Genomic DNA, 17,718 nt, shown 5'->3' with positions numbered 1-17,718 from the left:
GTTGACACCCAGTTACTGGAGACTACTCACCCTTTCCACTTCTGACTCCTCAATGAGGATCTGGTGTGTGTTCTCTTGACTTCCCCTTCCTGAAGTTTGACATGGCACCTTATTTATCAGTTGGTAGAATTAGCATATGTATTAATCAGCTTTTTACTGTGCGTGTTTAAGTTAACATTAATCTGGATTGTATTGAATTTAGAAAACTATAGCAGATTCTGGTCAAGATAAACCCCCCAAAAAAATCGTGTATGCGTACACACACTCACACTTTCAAATTCTCCAATTCTAAAACCTAAATGCCTCTTGATCATTTACATTCATTGTAGTTGGTGATAATCAATCATTGGTTACATCTGTGAAGGCCCAATTAATGCCCCTTGCAGAACTTTCATCAATAAAAATCATAAACATTATGAGAATTGTCTTGCTAAGCTTCCTACTGCTGTCTGTAAGGAGTTTGTACATTCTCCCTGTGACCGCATGGGTTTCCTCCAGATGCTCCGTTTCTCCCCCCCTTCCACAGTCCAAAGACATACCAGTTGGTAGGCCAATTGGACATCGTAAATTGTCCTGTGATAAGGGTAGGATTAAATCAGGGGATTGCTGGCTGGCACAGCTCAAAGGACCAGAAGGGCCTATTCTGTGTTGCATCTCAATAAATATACAAACAAGCTATCTACAGAGTCAATAGTTCAAGAAATACCTGATCAGGTTTATTAATCTTCAAGATGGTACGTGGTAAGTCAGATCTAAATATTTTAGCCATCCAGTTCCATGTTTACTAGGTAATGGGCAAATTTCACTTCATATAATATTGTTTGAAGGATCATTAAACATATCACAAAGCAAATTGATGATATATTTAACCATTTCAGTCTAATTATACAAGACATTAACACTCATGGTTAAGAGTAGTGGGCACTCCAATTAGTCAATCAAACTAAACAAAGCAGATTTTTAAAAACTTCTTAACCTGCAAGACAGGCACTAATCAAGGAACTCACACGGACCTTAAAAAAAACCCATCCCAGACTAAATATAAGGATGTGTCAGATACTTTGTTTCATTAAATACTTTAGCTAAAATAGAATTCAGCACTTAAAACCCCACCGATTACAAAAGTAAATTGTACAAAGCAATATACATGTTGAAAGCACAGGATCACTTTGAAGGACTTAAGCAAGTGTATTGTCACTTAAAGTTCTAAAAGGTAGCTGAGAATGTGCCACAATGCTCAAAGGTTGTTCACCAAGGATGTAGCTCAAAGCAACATTGTACCTTTTCTATCCACACACTGCATATTTGTGAGATTACCCTTGTTCTACAGAAACTGCACCTTGAAGTCAAACATTTCTCACGAGTCAGGTACCCAGATTATGATATGAAATATTTCACATTATTTCCTGACTTTTCTGCATGTACAATGAAGCAGACTGTCGTAAAGTACTAGTATCACTAGCTTGGATCACAGGGTTGAAATGGCTGTTTATATGACCAATACAAATACTTCACTTTATTGTTGCCAAACAACTAATACTAGAGTGTACAATCATCACAGCGATATTTGATTCTGCGCTTCGCGCTCCCTGGATTGCAAATTGATCGTAAATATTAAAAATTTAAATTATAAATCATAAATAGAAAATAGAAAAGGGAAAGTAAGGTAGTGCAAAAAAAAAACTGAGAGGCAGGTCCGGATATTTGGAGGGTACGGCCCAGATCCGGTCATATGCCATCATATTTCTAAACTTTGACGATTTTTCTTTCATTCTGCTCCTTAACACCTTGTCCAATCCACTATGTTCAGATTAGTATTTTAAACAATGATTAGTTTACGCAACGTAATATAATAACTAGATTCAGGACTAGGTCACTTGGCTCTCCACGCTGTTCCATCATTTGAGATCATTGCTGAACCATCTCCATATCTCCTGTTCCTTAAATGCCCAGAAATCTACCCTTCTGCTTTGAAAGATCAAACAGAAACTCCTTGCACCTCTAGAGTAAAAAATGTTAAAGACACACCACCTCTACATCAGAATATATTCTTTGTCTCAGTCTTGAATTTTTAATGTTTTACTGAAACCTTCTTTCAATTTTTCTAAATGCTAGGGAATATAGACCTAGTGTACTCTATCTCTTCTTATAAAGAAGACTCACTATTCCAAAACCAGATCACTGCACCCACACTAATCAAGGCACATCCTTTCTGAGGAGATCAAACTGTACACAATTCTCCAGATGCAGATAATTGCAATAAGAAGCCTTTTGTAATCAAAATCTCCAGTAATTAAGGTCAATGTACCAGTTGCCTTCATAATCACTTGCTGCAGCTGCAGGTTGGTATTCAGTGCCTCCTGCACAAATAGAGCTAGGCCCCTTTGAACATCAACATTACTCAGTCTCTCACCTAGTTAAAAAACAGGCACACCAAAGTGAACAACTTCACAGAAGTTAGCTAGGTTATTCCACACACAGTTTGATACAATGTGCTTCATATCATGGTACTCAAATTTTTGCAAGTCAAATTATTTGGATTAGTAAATTAAACAAGCTACGAATCCATAACCAGAAGGAAGCTCAGAGTAAAACTATATTTGTGGTTCTATGCTACATTACTGATTTAAGCAGTTTATCCCAGACAATCACACTTCAGAGAAAAACTGCAGCTGCTGAAAATCTTAAATTTAAACAAAATAGAAATTTCTCAAGGTAGCAGCTGTAAAGAGAGAAAAATAGAGCTCTGGGTCTCAGGAATGAAGGATCCCTGACTTGAAACATTAACTGTTTTTTCCCTAAGCTGATGCTGTCTGACCTGCTGAGCACATCCAACATTTTTCATTTCTAAATCAAATGCCAAAGAATAAGGTTGGCACATCATTGTGGGCCGAAGGGCCTGGCATGTGCTGCAATGTTCTGTGTTCTGGAATAATCAAAGCTGATCTTGTCAAGGCAATGAGAGCAGGAGAGGTCTGTGAGTCACACATTATAGAGACATAAAAAAGCTATTGAGAGTTGGCAGGTTGAATCCAACAGAAAACTTTCCCCCCCATATCAGTGGTAGTTGCAATCTGTTTGATTAACAGTACGCCACTAATGATCATTTCAATATGGTGTCACTTATTTTGCCCATACTCAAATTAATTGGGTTCATTATGACGGAACGTATGGAGCACAAGACTAGTAGGGAATACGTTATCTGAATAAATTGGCAGAACACAAATGTAAAGTAAAGCACTTCAATATCACAAAAAAATTCTCATATTTTCACTGGTCAAAAGTCACAAACCGGAATTTTTTTTTAAGGTATATAATCCCATGGTGTTCTGCTTCATCAGAAATCTGGCAGAGAATGAAAAGATATTATACCGTAACAGCATTTTTCTAATTAATCTTTTGATGACTACATGGAGATTTTTCAAAAAAAAAGAGAAAATTGTCTAGCAGAGAAAACCAAGATTGAAAGATTTTCTTTGGATCCCTACTTTCTTCTGGTTAAACGGAAAGTGCAGAGGCAAGCTTTGCAGATGTTGTATGATAGGAAACATGTGGCTAGCCTGAAATCTACTGAGGACTTTCTGTATCTTAAAGATTACGATTAAGCATTTTCAAATAACTGTAAACAGTATGTGAAAGAGGAAAGCAAATTGCTGAAAAATCAGAATTCCTAAATGTTACTCTTCTCACTGGTGTGTAAAATTTATCCTTTCAGCCACAAGGTGTTATGCAGAGAAAGCATGGGCTGTTTCAGCCATTATTGACAGCCACCTTTTATTTTTCATCTCAGCAACTGTTCCAAGCCAGTCAAAGGTAGCTTTGTACAGTTACAGCTTATTTTATTTAAGCTCCAAGGAAGGATTTTTTTAAAATTTAAAACTAATATTCACAAAGTTGCTACAGTTGCATTTTTCAGCCTCTATTTATTCACTATCTTTTCAAACAAACAAAAGCTCTGGTGAAACACTGTTAATTGCCCCTAGCTTAAATAATGATTTGCATAATTGAAAATAACACTCACACAAAAGAGAAAGAGATCATGAAATATATGAAAGGATATAATCTCGTTCTAGTCAGGTCATACAAGAAAAATATCGCCACTGCAAACTGTGAACAAATATTTGTTGTATAAATTTATCTTAAACATCTTTGTAATGACCTTGCACTTGGCATTGTAGCTAAATCTGACTGACCCCGTCTTTTCCTTACACAGTAAATAGAGTAAACCTTGACAGACAGAAATCAATACTTATGCAGTTCTGGGATAATGATGCTTTTTCTTCCTCCTTATTTTCTTGCTTAAATCTCCCTCAGTCTATTATTTTGGTGAAAACTAAATTTAATATTTTTAAGATTGGCAATGTCAACTTTTTGTCAACAACCAGGAAAATCAAAACATGACTCACACTACTAGGAAGTTGCAATAAATGATACTGTAGTAAGGGAGAGAGGACATGCCATTACTCATTGACTGATTGACAAAAGGATCAATTCTAGATTCGTCTATCACCCATTAACCTGGGTTTCTCTGCCGATATACAAGATGGCAGTACATTTTTGTCAACAGATACTACAAAACCGACTGAAACTTTGTCAGAATTTAATTTTAAACAAAATAAATTGGTGTATTAAATATAGTCTACAAAGGAAAATTAGAAGCACAGTTTGTTTGAAAAATTAAACTGGGTACCAGTTAAAAAAAATAACTGCTTTGTTATAAACAATCATCAACAAATGATGGAAATTTTCAGCAACACAAAGTGCTGAAGGAACTCAGCAGGTCAGGCAGCATCTATGGACGGGAATAAGTAGTCAATGTTTTGGGCTGAGGTCCTGAGAAAAGGAAGGATGCAGAAGCCAGAATGCAGAACTACTTTGCTATGATCATTCGGGATGCTTGGCAGATGGCAGAAAGATTTTGGAGCAGCCAAAATCAAAGCTCAATCCCCAGTGACATTCAACATTTTATTCTTACAACAATACTTAGGGGTGGAGCATTTAAAACTAACATGTAATTTTCTTCAGAAACATGGCTTCTTAACTGATCATCCTTAATTAACAAAATCTATTAACTCAGAGAAGTTTTTAATTAAAGTTGCCTTCTTGAGACACAATTTCAAAATTTAATATTGTTAAATTGGTGTTTTCAGAATGAAGACTGTAATAGTTAGATAGTAAAAATTTGTCCCCCATTTTAAAGTGTGAATAGGTTGGCCTCTTTGTTATTTGAGGTACAAGATCTACACAACCAATACTAAGTCTCAATATGTTAAACAAAAATACTCTGCTCAGCATTAAAGGAAATCTATGATATGAGGTGGATTAAACAATGAGAATTTCTAATACATAGCATTTGAAGTTATGGTTTCTTAATCGTGAAGTATGGCTAGAGAGCAAAGTTTTATTTAATCTTCCCACTTCCAGTCAACCATTTCCTGTTTTTGATAAAAACTGTACAAAGGTCAACTTGATTACCGCATTTTGTCATCTTTAATAATATATATCTGGAATAATATTCTGGGACCAAAAGGAGTAAAGTACCACGGTTTAGTTGCCCATACTGGATTTTTTCTTCTTGTAACTAATCTATTCAAATTGCAGTTGAATCTGCAATAAACTTATATTATTTGACCAGCTTACAAACATTATTCTATTCTTGTTGGAGAACACAGCTCAGTACTTCAGATTGTATCCTTGCACCCAGTTAAAAAATACAACGGAATACAGCTGGAGGAAAAATGAGGTGAAAATTTCTGTGCACGTGCTAGATGAGGTGATCTAGTTGGAATTAAAAGGTGTTCTTGTTCCTATGGCCCAACATTCCCAGTCATTACCCTTTCCTATTGTGAACCAATTGAACTTTACGCCATTGAAGTTTGTTCACCTCTGTTCACATTCATTCAAATTTGGGGCATCTATTATTTGCCCCCACCCCACCCACACATAAATGAGTTAATGTCAGAAATTATATGCCTTTGAAAAAAATGTGAAATTGCAACAATAATATTTCAAATGGCTTGGTGGACACACATGGAACCAACATTTTAAAGACGTAATCTTTGATCCTAGCCAAAAAAGCAAAATTAACATTTATCCCTGAAAGAACAAACTATTGGAATCTCTGCTTCCAGTAACGATCTTGCAATCTCAGATACTGGAGCGGGCAGTGCATTAACAAGACAAGGGTTGACTACAACCTTTCCTTACCAAATAATCCTACCCCCTTGTGCTGTGATCAATAGTCACTTAGTCCTTTAACTGTACAGAGCAAAATTTGACAGGTTCAAAAGACAAAAGGGATTGCAAACTTGAATCCATGTTCCAGATATCTAAAATTTAGTTTTGAGCGCTCTATGAAAAGTACCTTGTTCAGCTACACTAGGTTCACTCTTCAACAAGAACATGCAATTCTACTACCTTTCACTTCCTGGCTTGAATTTAAATGCTTTCAAAATTCACTACTGAACACAGCAGTTAAAAGTCAAAAGATTGCTCTGATTAAAAAAAATAGCTTCAGGGTGGTTAAAAGTTGGTTCTTGTAATGTACAACTTTAAAATATAAATTATGATCCACAAACAAGAAAATCACCACCCTGTCTGAGAGCTTGGTAAAAAAGGCTATGTGACCAAGAGTGGAACTAATATGGCCTGGGCTTTGCAGGATGTCCCTTAGTCACAACCAAACTATTCATTACCTAGTACTTCCACCAATATAAAACAGCAAAGGGAAACATCACACTGGGTGAAAGAAAACATTAAACTCCGCTACAGGGTATTTGCATTGCCAAAATTAAATTTCTTCTCCTAGCTGATCTATTCAATCAGCAGAGTGTACTGTAAATTTATATTAACCAGTTTACCAAGATTTGTTGGAAAACATAGCTCAGGTTTTCAGACTGCTCCATGCACGCAGTTAAACAGTGACTGTGGAAACGATTTAAGTCATCAGGAGACTTTTGAAAAAAAATCTGGAAAGTGTGTATTTTGACTTGCTGCTTAAATTCTTTCCTGCCTGTTCATAAAGATTAAACACACCACGTTAAATTTCTTAAAAGTGGAGGGGGGGCATAAAATGTGCTTTTAATAATTTACTGTCTAACGGGGAAATGGCTGTGTAGCACACCGTCAAAGCACTCTGATTAGGAACAAGAATCTCTTACTGATTTTTATGTGTAACTGCCTACTTGTGTTTTCCGAGTCAGCAGCGGTAATGATATCCAGCTTTTACTAAAAGGGGATGGATTAGTTCACTGGATGGAGTAACGTTTTAATGTATAGTTTAGATGGAGCAATGCGGCTTTTCAGCAAAGCTCTGTATGTCTGCAATGCATCCAGACAGTTAGGCTCACAGCATGTCTGGGCTTTTGATTTTAAATGCATGTCTTCGCAGAATTCAATTGCTTGCTGCTCAATTATTGATTGTCACGAGGTCTCGCTTTGTCTTTCAGAAACAGTGGCAAAATGGATTACAGGGTGCTACAGGGAGGGGGCTGTATTTCTCATGAAGAAGCGCACCAGGAAAGTTACTGATAATGAAGTCCATGATTAAAATAAAATGCATCGCCTCCAACCATGCACGAAAACGGCGGTCGTGAAATTAGAGAAACAGTTGGGAAGGGAAGGAGGGAGTGAAGAAATAAGAAACAATGTAAGAAATACCGAACCAAACGCTGTCCAAGTCTCATGCTGAAGATAGTCTGTACGACCCTATTTTCAAATTTCCCAACTCCAGAGTGGCAAGGCAGGAGGGGAAAAGGGCCCCCTTTACAGACAGTTGAGAAGATTCTTCACAGAACGTGATACTTCTCCGTTATCCACCAGGTAGCGCGGAACCTTCACTCTTCATTTTACTACACCGAACAGTACGCGGTTCATAAAATTCGCAGACACGCGGCCGTTTACAAAAACTGGTGGCCAATCTAGGGGTTGTAAAACAATTCAACGTGCCACATGAATTGGTGGGAGAGGCCAACGCTCACTTCCAAAGCCACGTTCAATTTAACATTTGTCATGGTAACAGCCCAAGTGCTCTTTTGAGTCAAGTGTCACTTCTCCCTCCTCGTGGAGGCGACCAGGTACCTTAAACCCCCTGTGGGCCGTCTCTGGTTATTTAATTTGAAAGAAAAGGTAGAGTTAAAAGCGCGCTCTCAGGGCACAAGATTTTTCCCCCCACAAAACAGAACTAAGTAACACACACACACACACAAAATGCTGGAGGAACTGAGTTGGTCAGGCAGCATCGGAGTACTGAGAACAGCTACCGCATTTTTCTACACTTGATAAGTTAAATGCAGGTTGAAATCACATTAGAGGCACGTCGGGGCTCTCAGGGTATCCGAAAGGGCTGAAGTAAAAGCTGAGATTGGCATTTCAGACGGGAGCAGCACCAGAGGAGACGGGCAGGGGAGTAGGCTGCGGCTTGCATGGTTGCCCAGCTCCATGTGTAGCCGGCAGTCAGAGCTCCCCCACCCGCCACAGAGGTCAAGTAGCTGGCTGCACCTGGGCGCGGGGGGAGACGATGAAGAGGGCAGGGGCTGACCCGGCCGAGGGCACTGACTGCACACACTTTGCACCGTATGAAAAGTCCAGACAGCCCCTGCGGATTCATCATGTGACACCCGCCTTTCTTCTTTCCCAGCCGCGGTAATCCACAAAATACACTCAAGATCACCAGCAGTGTAATTGTTCTCCCACCCGTTGCAAGAAATACGGGCATTTTTTTAAAAAAACTTTAAAATTTAGATTGCACAGAAAACCTGTCTTATGATTACCTTTCAAATTCCATCAAGCCGATCTAAATCCTCACCGTTAGAAGCTAAGAGCCTCGTTAGACGGCAGAAGAGCCATTGCAGCGAGGAGCTTCTCTGCGGGCGTGGTGTTCGTCTCTTTCAGACGTCAGATACTTTTGTCATTCAAAAAAGCTACCACGGGTTACACGAGTTATGCGTGGCGTACCTATGCCTACGAGCGCCTTTCCGCCACCTCCTCCGCAGTGAGCTACAGCCTCTCCCTATGCAGTTACACACACCTGGCTTCTCGGTTATGCGAACCGTGAACGATACCTTTGGTGGCATTTCCTCTTGTCACTTCCAGTCTGCCTTTACACACCTACTCTCAACCTCCCATCAGACCCGCTCGAATTGCGGGCAAGCGACTGGAATACAAGTGCAGGTCCGGGTAGTAAGAGGGTTTCTTCATACCATAAGGAGCCCATAAGGAGCGTTTGAAGACCAAATTTTCCTTGCAGTAATGACGTGATTCAATTGGAAAATATTTTTGTCCCGATACGACCTATTGCCAGTGGCGTTGGCCAATATAGTAATACTTTGTCTGGAGATGTGCAATAATGCTTGCTAAAATGCAATGCATCTAAAGGCCTGTAATTCAAAGCGCCGTTAATCTCCTGCTTTTTCTTCAAAAAATGTAAACAGTTTAAAAGTTCTCATGTTTGACGGATGCTTGGGAACTGGCACAAATGGGATTTTACTCTGTATTCAATGACCAGGGTAAGAAACCGGCAAGCCATCCTGTCGTCACTCCATATCAGTGCGGAGAGTTTGAAAGTTATGCCAGTCGCGAAAACTTATGACGGAATATTTACGTTGCAGCCACACTGAAGCGGGAAATGTCCGCAATAGATCGATTAAGTTCAAGAGCAGCAGCCCCGGAGCCCTCGACGTACTGTAAATGATGTGTCAGAAATGAGGTAGCGCCGAAGCAAGTGCTGCATAAAAAATTTTCAATTTCTCTACCCCCCCATCGCAAAGGGAGACAAAGAGCAGATTGATCCCCTTAGTCTGACAAAGGTCCCAGTGACTGCACACACGAGCCCTTCCTCTGCATATGGTCAATTAGTATTGAAAATACTCAGCTGATTCCATTCGCTGGAAACTTTAAGCTGGGCCTTATGAGCAGGAAGAATGATGTTATTGAAAGGAAGAGTCTCATCTAAATAATAAAAGGGCACGCGGCCATCTGGTCTGGTCAAACTCTGTACAAAGTTTACTGCAGCGACTGTCTCTCTCCTGCATGTCCTGTCGTTTTTGAGGTGCCTTAATGTAGGCAGATCCAAAAACGACTGGTCGTGTAACATTTTTAAAAATCCACCCTTTTAGTGTTTGCAGTATATGGAAGCTCACTGTAGTCGATCTCTCGGTACAGAAAATACACTCGACCTGCATTGCGTGCAGGCTCCTTGATTGTAGGGGAAAAGCTGGCTGGCGGCCAGACAGGCGAAAGCTCTGTTGATCATTATGTCTAGCCTTCAGGTGTCTCAGCTCACAGTGGGTGGTGGTGAAGGGGAAGGAGAGAGAGAGGGAGGAGGGGAGTGGGGGGGGGGTGAAGGAGGAGTCGCCGTAGATGACATGACGGCAGACAAAGAAAGGGGAAAAAACGCCTATATAAAAAAGCTCATTCCCTTGTTACATGAATGTATGTACTCTATTTTATCTGTGCATTCTCCCGAGAACTGGAGACCGATTTAAGCCTGCCCCAATAAAGTCCAGCTTCTTTCAGGATTTACTGGCCGCTGCTCAGTGTTGTACGTAGAAATGCCTAGGAAAGATTAATTAATGTAAACACACACAACAAAGAGAGAAAAAAATCCCCTCCTGCTTGGCCTTTGTCTGAATTTCATAGTCTTGCAGCTGTGTCTCTGTAAGCCACTGCCCTTTCAGCAACTCGTTGGACGAACTGAACTCGGAGTTGGCTGGACAGGCTTCAGCCCCTCGCCGTGGGGTCAGTTGAGTTTGTTCTACTTACTGCTCACAATGCCACTGATTGGACACGGCTGATGTGTTATCACAAGCATCAGACTTCATCTCCAGCTCTGCTTGAATAATGCAGCGGGCTGCCTCCACTGCAGCGGGCCGGCAGCTCCCTTAAACTGCCGACTCTTAATTCCCACCCCCTCCCCACCTCAAACAAAAGTGATTTAAGGTCAAACTGCAGAATGTGAGCTGTTTCCCCACAAACTTTAAACGTTTTTCCAATGTATTTATTTACAAGGTTATGTGACCGTTTAACAAACATTTGCTGAGTCGGTGTGTGGATCTGTGTAGTTAAGTGCATTAAAAGAAATACTTACAGTTCAGTTGACAGTATAGATTCTTATCAATCTTCGTTAAGCTGTACAGTGCCTTTCAGTTTTAATATTGGGTGAGAAGGGAAAGGGTGAGGAAGTCCCATTAATTATACAAAGAAGCATGCTTCTATTTACAGTCAGACACTTGTGTGCAGACATCCCATTGCTCCAGTATTGCTTTATCTGCTGCACTGAATTGAACTATATAACACCCATGTGAAAGACAGGGGAAATATAGTCACGTGGAGCACACAGACTCGTACCATTGGCTCAGCAGATAATCTTTAAGAGAGACATTTTTTCCTCCATTGGCCGCAATGGAAGATTGAAGGCGGGCGGTTCTTCCCAGTCAGAGCCTCCAGTTTTGTAAAAAAAACACACAGGATAATGACTGTGTGGGTGTTAGGCTGACAGGAGAATGGGTCGGGAGAAAGGGTTGAAGCCATCGTTAAGTTGAGATCAGAGGGACAAGAACGGGAAGATTTGCGACCCCAACATTAGCTATCTTACTAATATATCTGCGTTACTGGTTTGTGAATGACTAACCTGAGCCCTGAGCGAAATGATGAGGCCAAGCAGCATAGCCTACTCGCGCTGAACTCGAATTACTTACTGAGGGGAGAAATCTTAATTGCGCTTTAAGTTAATCCTGATGGGATCTAATGGGGTTTAACTAATCACTGGGTTTTAAAACGATACTCTCTAAACCAGGAGGTCTTTAATTTGTTAATGCTCTATGAATCGAAGATCAATTTTTCATCACTACTTTGAGACTCGTTCTCTGGTCCCTCGGTCTCGTTCACTCGAAGCTGCTGACTACCCAACCTCATAGCCTAGTCACAAACAAGAGAAAATGTACAGAGGCTGGAAACCCAAGCCACACCCACACGCCGCTGGAGGAACTCAGCAGGCCAGGCAGCATCCGTGGGAAAGGGTACAGGACCGCTGAAAGGTCTTGGTCCGAAACGTCGACTGTCCTCTTTCCCATGGATGCAGAGAGGCCCGCTAAGTTCCTCCAGCAGCGTGTGGGTGTTGCTCATACCCTACACCTCGTCTTAATTTCATACTGTGAATATTCCTCTTTCTTTAGGGATCACCCTTCCTCTGCCTCCATCTATCCTTTGCACAACAGACCCTTGAATCTACCATAGATTCAAGCCATCAACTCATTTCCACTTGGCTGCCCTTGTCCTCTCAAATTCCTTTATGTAGCCTGTTATCTTACAGTGAATCCTCCAAGTGAGCTTCTGCTTCTGTGCTATTTCCAAATTCACCAATGGCAAACTTCGCCGTTATAACAAGGAGAATGTACTGCTCCTTGGCCCTAGTTTATCAGCAGACTCTGATAAAATTGGATACACTATTATTCATTAAACATTGTATCATTTCTTAATGCATGTATGCATTTCTAAATGACAATAAAAGAGGACTGAGTGTTCTCATAATCTAATTCTCAACAGCTCTCCCCTTTCGTTAATTTGGAGAGCCTGCATATTTGCCTGTCCATACTCATCTATTGTGTCCCAACCAATGAATCACAGGAGTCATAGAGCTCAGAGATAGGCCTCATGCTGACCAAAATGTACATCCAAGCTAGTCCCAGTTGCCAGAATTTTGCTCATGACCTTCTGAAACTTTTTCATCTATGTATCTCTCCAAATGTCTTTAAAAGCTGTTATTATACATGCCTCAACCACTTCCTCTGGGAGCTTATTGAACATAAATACTACCCTTGGTGTAAAAAAAATGTCCCTCAAATTCTGATTAAATCTTTCCACTCTCACCTTAAAACTATGCCTTCTATTTCCTGATTTCTCAACCCTGGGGGAAAAACATTGAGTGTATTCACCATATCTATACCCCTCATGATTATATATGCCCCTGTAAGATCAGCTCTCAATCTCTTACACTTCAAGGAAAGGAAGCCCTAGCTTATCCAACCTCCCCATGTAACTCAGTCCCACAATCCTGGCAACCTTCTTGTAAATCTTTTTTGCACTCTTGCCTGTTTAATACCTTAAATGTTTTTTTTCACTCATAATGCTTGTTCTTTCTATGTCCTCACTGTCATCTCTGCCTTCACCAAGGATCTCTCTTTGCTTCCAGCACATCCAATTTAATCATCTGCTTGCTTCACTCAGTAATGTCAATTGAAACGACAGTCAGCATTTACAAATCCTCAAAGGAGACTCACTGGCTTGTCATCTGCACACACAATCTTTCCACTAGACCTAAATCATCAACATTCAACATCACATGAACAGAAATTTCCTCCAGTCACTTTCTAGGAAGAAACTAAGATCTTGTTCCCTGTAACAAACTCCATTCCGCATTCGTCAGCTCTATCCCTCTCTCCGTTAACTGTGTGAAACTTAACTAGATTGCTCATAACCTTGGTGTGATATTTGAATTTTGTATCTCTATTATAACTGTTTATTGCTTCCAACTCCTTGGCGTTACCCAATTCAGTCACTTCCACAGTTCATCTTGATGCTGAAACTCAAAACCCTGTCTTAAGGTTTCACTCTCCAATACACATGACTTCTCCCCCCTCATTCTCTCCCCACCTTTTAAAACCTGCCTCCTTCACTAAATGAAATGCCTTTTGTCCTGAGATCTTCTTATTAGGTAGAACATCAATGTTTCTATTTGTTTAGTTACAAGTCTATGACTATTGGTGATCAGTGTTGGGTCCTTTGTGTGCGCATGCATGCATGCGTACACACACTCACACACACACACACACACACACACACACACACACACACACAAAATGCTGCTGAAGGAACTCAGCAGGTCAGGCAGCATCCGTGAAGGAAAATGTACAGTTTGTGCTTTGGGTCTATCTGTCTATTATCTCCTCCATTATTGTTGCTTTCTCAATGCCTCTCTGTCCCTCCTTCTCCCAGCTTTAATCAGCTGTTGCTGTCAGTACCTTAAAACAAAATTGAATTTTACTATCTTCAGCTATTGGTCAGAAGCTGATATTTTTGTTTATGATCCAGAGAATAAAGGGCATAGTGGATGTCGTGCTAAATCATATCCAAAATTGCATCAAAATGGATGTGAAATGCAAGCTTGTTTCTAAAGAAAACAAAAACAGAAAATGCCAGAAATGCTCAGCAGATCAGGCAGCAAAATGGAGAGAGAAACAGAATTCATACTTCAAGTTGAGGAATGTTGATTTAGAACTGGGCCAGAGAGACGATAGGTTAGTTCTTAGTAATAGAGCTGGAATGGATCGGCTAAAGAGAATATATTTGGTAAGGCATCTAGCATAGATGGATATCATTTGTTCCACCCTCCCCACAATCAATTCCTCTGCAACTTCAAACTCTCTTGCTTTCCCTCTTTCACAGTTCTGCTGAATTGCCCTAGATCAGAAGGATTTACTCTGTGTCTTTTTCCAGAGATGCTGCTTGATCTGTTGTACTTCCATTTTTAAAAATTTTACTTAAGACTTCTAGCATGTTTTTGTTATCATTTGATAATATTTGGTTTTACACGAACACCTTTTATGACTCCAGAATCTTCCCAAATTACTTTACAGTTCGTGAAATACTTAAGAATTTGAGTCACCATGAACACATAACAATTAATTTTCACTCAAGGTCCCAAAAACATGAGTGAAGTAACAACCTGATGAGCTAAACATTGGCCAGAAGTAAGGAGAAATCCTGCTCCTTTAAGTATCATGGGATCATTGAATTAGTTAACAGATTAACCTCTGTTTTGACTTTGTGCTTGAGAATGCAGCATCTAATTCAGTACTGGGATGGGAAAATTAGCCTTACGAGCAGAAGTTGAAATGAACTTCAGAATTGTGCAAAAGTGTTAAGCACAGATAGGGCGCCTAAAACTTTCGCATAGTACTATAGTAGCTTTATGTATTGCACTGCCGCCGCAAAATAAATCATGACATATGTGAGTGATGATAAACCTGATTCTGATGTGGGTCTCTGCTGTGTGCTGAGAATGGGAAGGGGGTGGGAAGAGGGGAATCATAGTTGGGTAAAGGTGATTGGAGCGGGGCGAGAGTGGGAAGCACCAGAGGGACATTCTATATTGATCAATAAGCCAGTTGTTTGGGATCAAATTACCTTGCCTGGTGACTTAGGGCCGGGTGTGTCTGTACCCATGCCACACCTTGCCCCTAGCACTCCTTCTCTGCCACCTGTCCCTCACCCCTTCCTCAGTGCTCCACCCTCACCATTTCCAACATCCTTTATAAGTTCGCTCTCTGCTCCATGTTGACAAATACAGTACTGTGCAAAAGTTTTGGGCACCCTAGTTATATTTATGTGCCTAAGACTTTTGCACAGTACTGTATGTAACCCCATTTGGATGGCACATTGGTGGCAGGGTTGCTGCCTCACAGTTTCAGCAACCTGATGATGAATCTGACCACTGCTCTTTTTATGCAGCTTTCACATTCACCTTATGGCCACAAGACTTGGGGTGTATGGGGTGTCAGGGAGGGGTAGCACCTCTGGTGGGGGAGCATGTCATGACCTTTTCAAGGCGGTTAGTCCAACTTTGGTCCCCAGCTGGCACTCAGCTCTCACCTGTGGCTCCCCGTAGTTGTTTGTATGCGACAGCGGCCACACCCCGGGCAACGGCTAAAGGAGGTGAGGGTAGCCGACGGGTCTCAAACCCTCGGTGAGATAGGCAGTTGTCTATCCCAGCATGTGAAGACAGACTCCGGCGGATTGAGCGGATGAAACCGATGGAAGGTCCAACGGTCAAGAAGGCGGTCTCTGCAAGCGTCGTGGAACGTGTAGAGCAGGACAAGACACAGAAGACGTCCTGGTCATCCACTGCGCCTAGTCCCATCGGGAGGAGAGAGAAGCAGCGCGCCGCGCGTGCACAGCCCTCCGGTGAAAAATGATATCGTATCCATTAAATAGGGGCCGTGGACAATTCTGATTTGATGGAGACGGACATGAAAGCACAGAGGAACATCTGGAAAAATTTCTGAAACGCTCGTTTGCTGCTGTCATTACTGCATGTTCAGGAATCTTTTGGAGGGAAGGCCTCAAAATCCCCGGCTTTGCCTGCTGTTGGCGACTGAGACGGAGGTCGAATCGCTCGGATAGAGATGGCGCTCAGTACTCGGTGTCAGAGAGCTGATCAGTGCTCGAAGTTTTCGGATGACTGAGAGTCGGACCGTGGTCGGGTATGGCAGGGAGAGTTTTTCTTCCTTCTCCCGTCTGCGTGAGATGTGGGACATTTGAGAGACTTTGAACTTTTACTGTGCTCATGGACTTCTTCATCAAGTTATGGTATTGTTGCACTGTTGCAACTATATGTTATAATTATGTGGTTTTGTTAGTTTTTTTTTTCAGTCTTGGTCTGTCCTCTGTTTTGTGACATCACACCAGAGGAAATAATGTATCATTTGTTAATGCATGCATTACTAAATGACAATAAAAGTGGACTGCGTGTCTTCATAATCTAATCATAATCTAATCTTCAGCCATCTTGACTCTGTCTTGCCACTGGATCCAGATGGGAATTGGGAAGAGAGAGTGAGGCTGACACTGCGCAGCTCTCCCTCATCTAAATCCAAATCATGCGCTAGTCTTGACACCATCATAATGGTGTCGAGGTCCTCATCAACGCTGATGATGGACGAACACATGGCCACATGGCTTACCTCTGGGTCCTCCGGTTTCCATGCCAAACTCAAAGGCATGCATTTTAGTGGATTCATTCTCCACTAACTTGCCCCTGGTGCATGCAGGGAGAACAAAATGACACTGGCATAAAAGGGTGCCTGAAGGTGAGCGTTGTCACTGAGTTGCATAGCTGTTTGCTTCATAATATATATGAATGTCTTGGATAGGGATATAATAGGTATAAATTTGCAGAGATTTGTGGAGTTATTGACAATGTGGGCAACAGTCAGACAGCAAGGCGGAATTGATGTGTTGGTAAAATGGGCTGAGAAATGGCAGATGGTGTTTAATCCTGATAGATATGATGTAATGCAGTTGGGGAGTACTAATGAGGCTAGGAAGTACCCCATGAATGGTAGGGAATGAGGAAGTATTGAGGAACAGAGGGACCCAAGTATATAAGTCCAAAGATCCTTGAAAGTAGATGTGACTGTAAGTAATACATAGAAGGCATAGGAAATGCTGACTATCATTAGTCAGGGCAGTGAATACAAACCAAAGGGAAGTTATTCTCCTGCTTTATAACACAATAATCAGACATCAGCAGGAGTACAGCACTGAAGCCACTCCCGGTAACTCCAGTTTGCCACACTACAGGGAAAATGGGAATGTGCTGGACAGGCAGCTCAACAGGATGTTACCTGGATTGCAGTGGCTCATTTCTGAGGAGAGACCAGCTCTGTTTTCTCTCAGCTGGAGGAGATTAAGAAGGGATGTGTTTCAGGTACTTAAAATAATGAGGAGTATAGACAGTGAAGGCACCAGGAAATCCTTCTCTGTGTAAGAAGTAAACAGATTTAGAGGGGATCTGATGAGGACGTAGGGATTATTGAGTACCTGGAATACACTACCAGAGACAGTGGTAGAAGCAGAGTCAGGGACAGCATGTAAGAGGTGTCTAGACAGGCACATGAATCATCTAGGATTGAAGGCGATAGGGCAAGTGCTGAAAGATGG

General features: G+C 41.3%; 1 long non-coding RNA gene across 4 annotated transcripts in view; it reads right to left on the bottom strand.

Moving 5' to 3' along the window:
• Positions 1–11,241, bottom strand: part of LOC140206361 (uncharacterized) — an 87,704-nt gene extending 76,463 nt beyond the window's left edge. For all 4 annotated transcript variants that reach the window (XR_011888124.1, XR_011888123.1, XR_011888126.1 and 1 more), the window contains exon 1: positions 11,087–11,241. This is a non-coding gene — a long non-coding RNA (uncharacterized lncRNA). The remainder of the gene's footprint in view (positions 1–11,086) is intronic.
• Positions 11,242–17,718: the final 6,477 nt, after the last annotated feature.

Source organism: Mobula birostris, chromosome 12, assembly GCF_030028105.1.
Source record: "Mobula birostris isolate sMobBir1 chromosome 12, sMobBir1.hap1, whole genome shotgun sequence".
NCBI classification, from domain to species: Eukaryota; Metazoa; Chordata; class Chondrichthyes; order Myliobatiformes; family Myliobatidae; genus Mobula; species Mobula birostris.
Note: the sequence above shows the minus strand (reverse complement) of the source record. Positions and strands in the feature narration are given on the sequence as shown.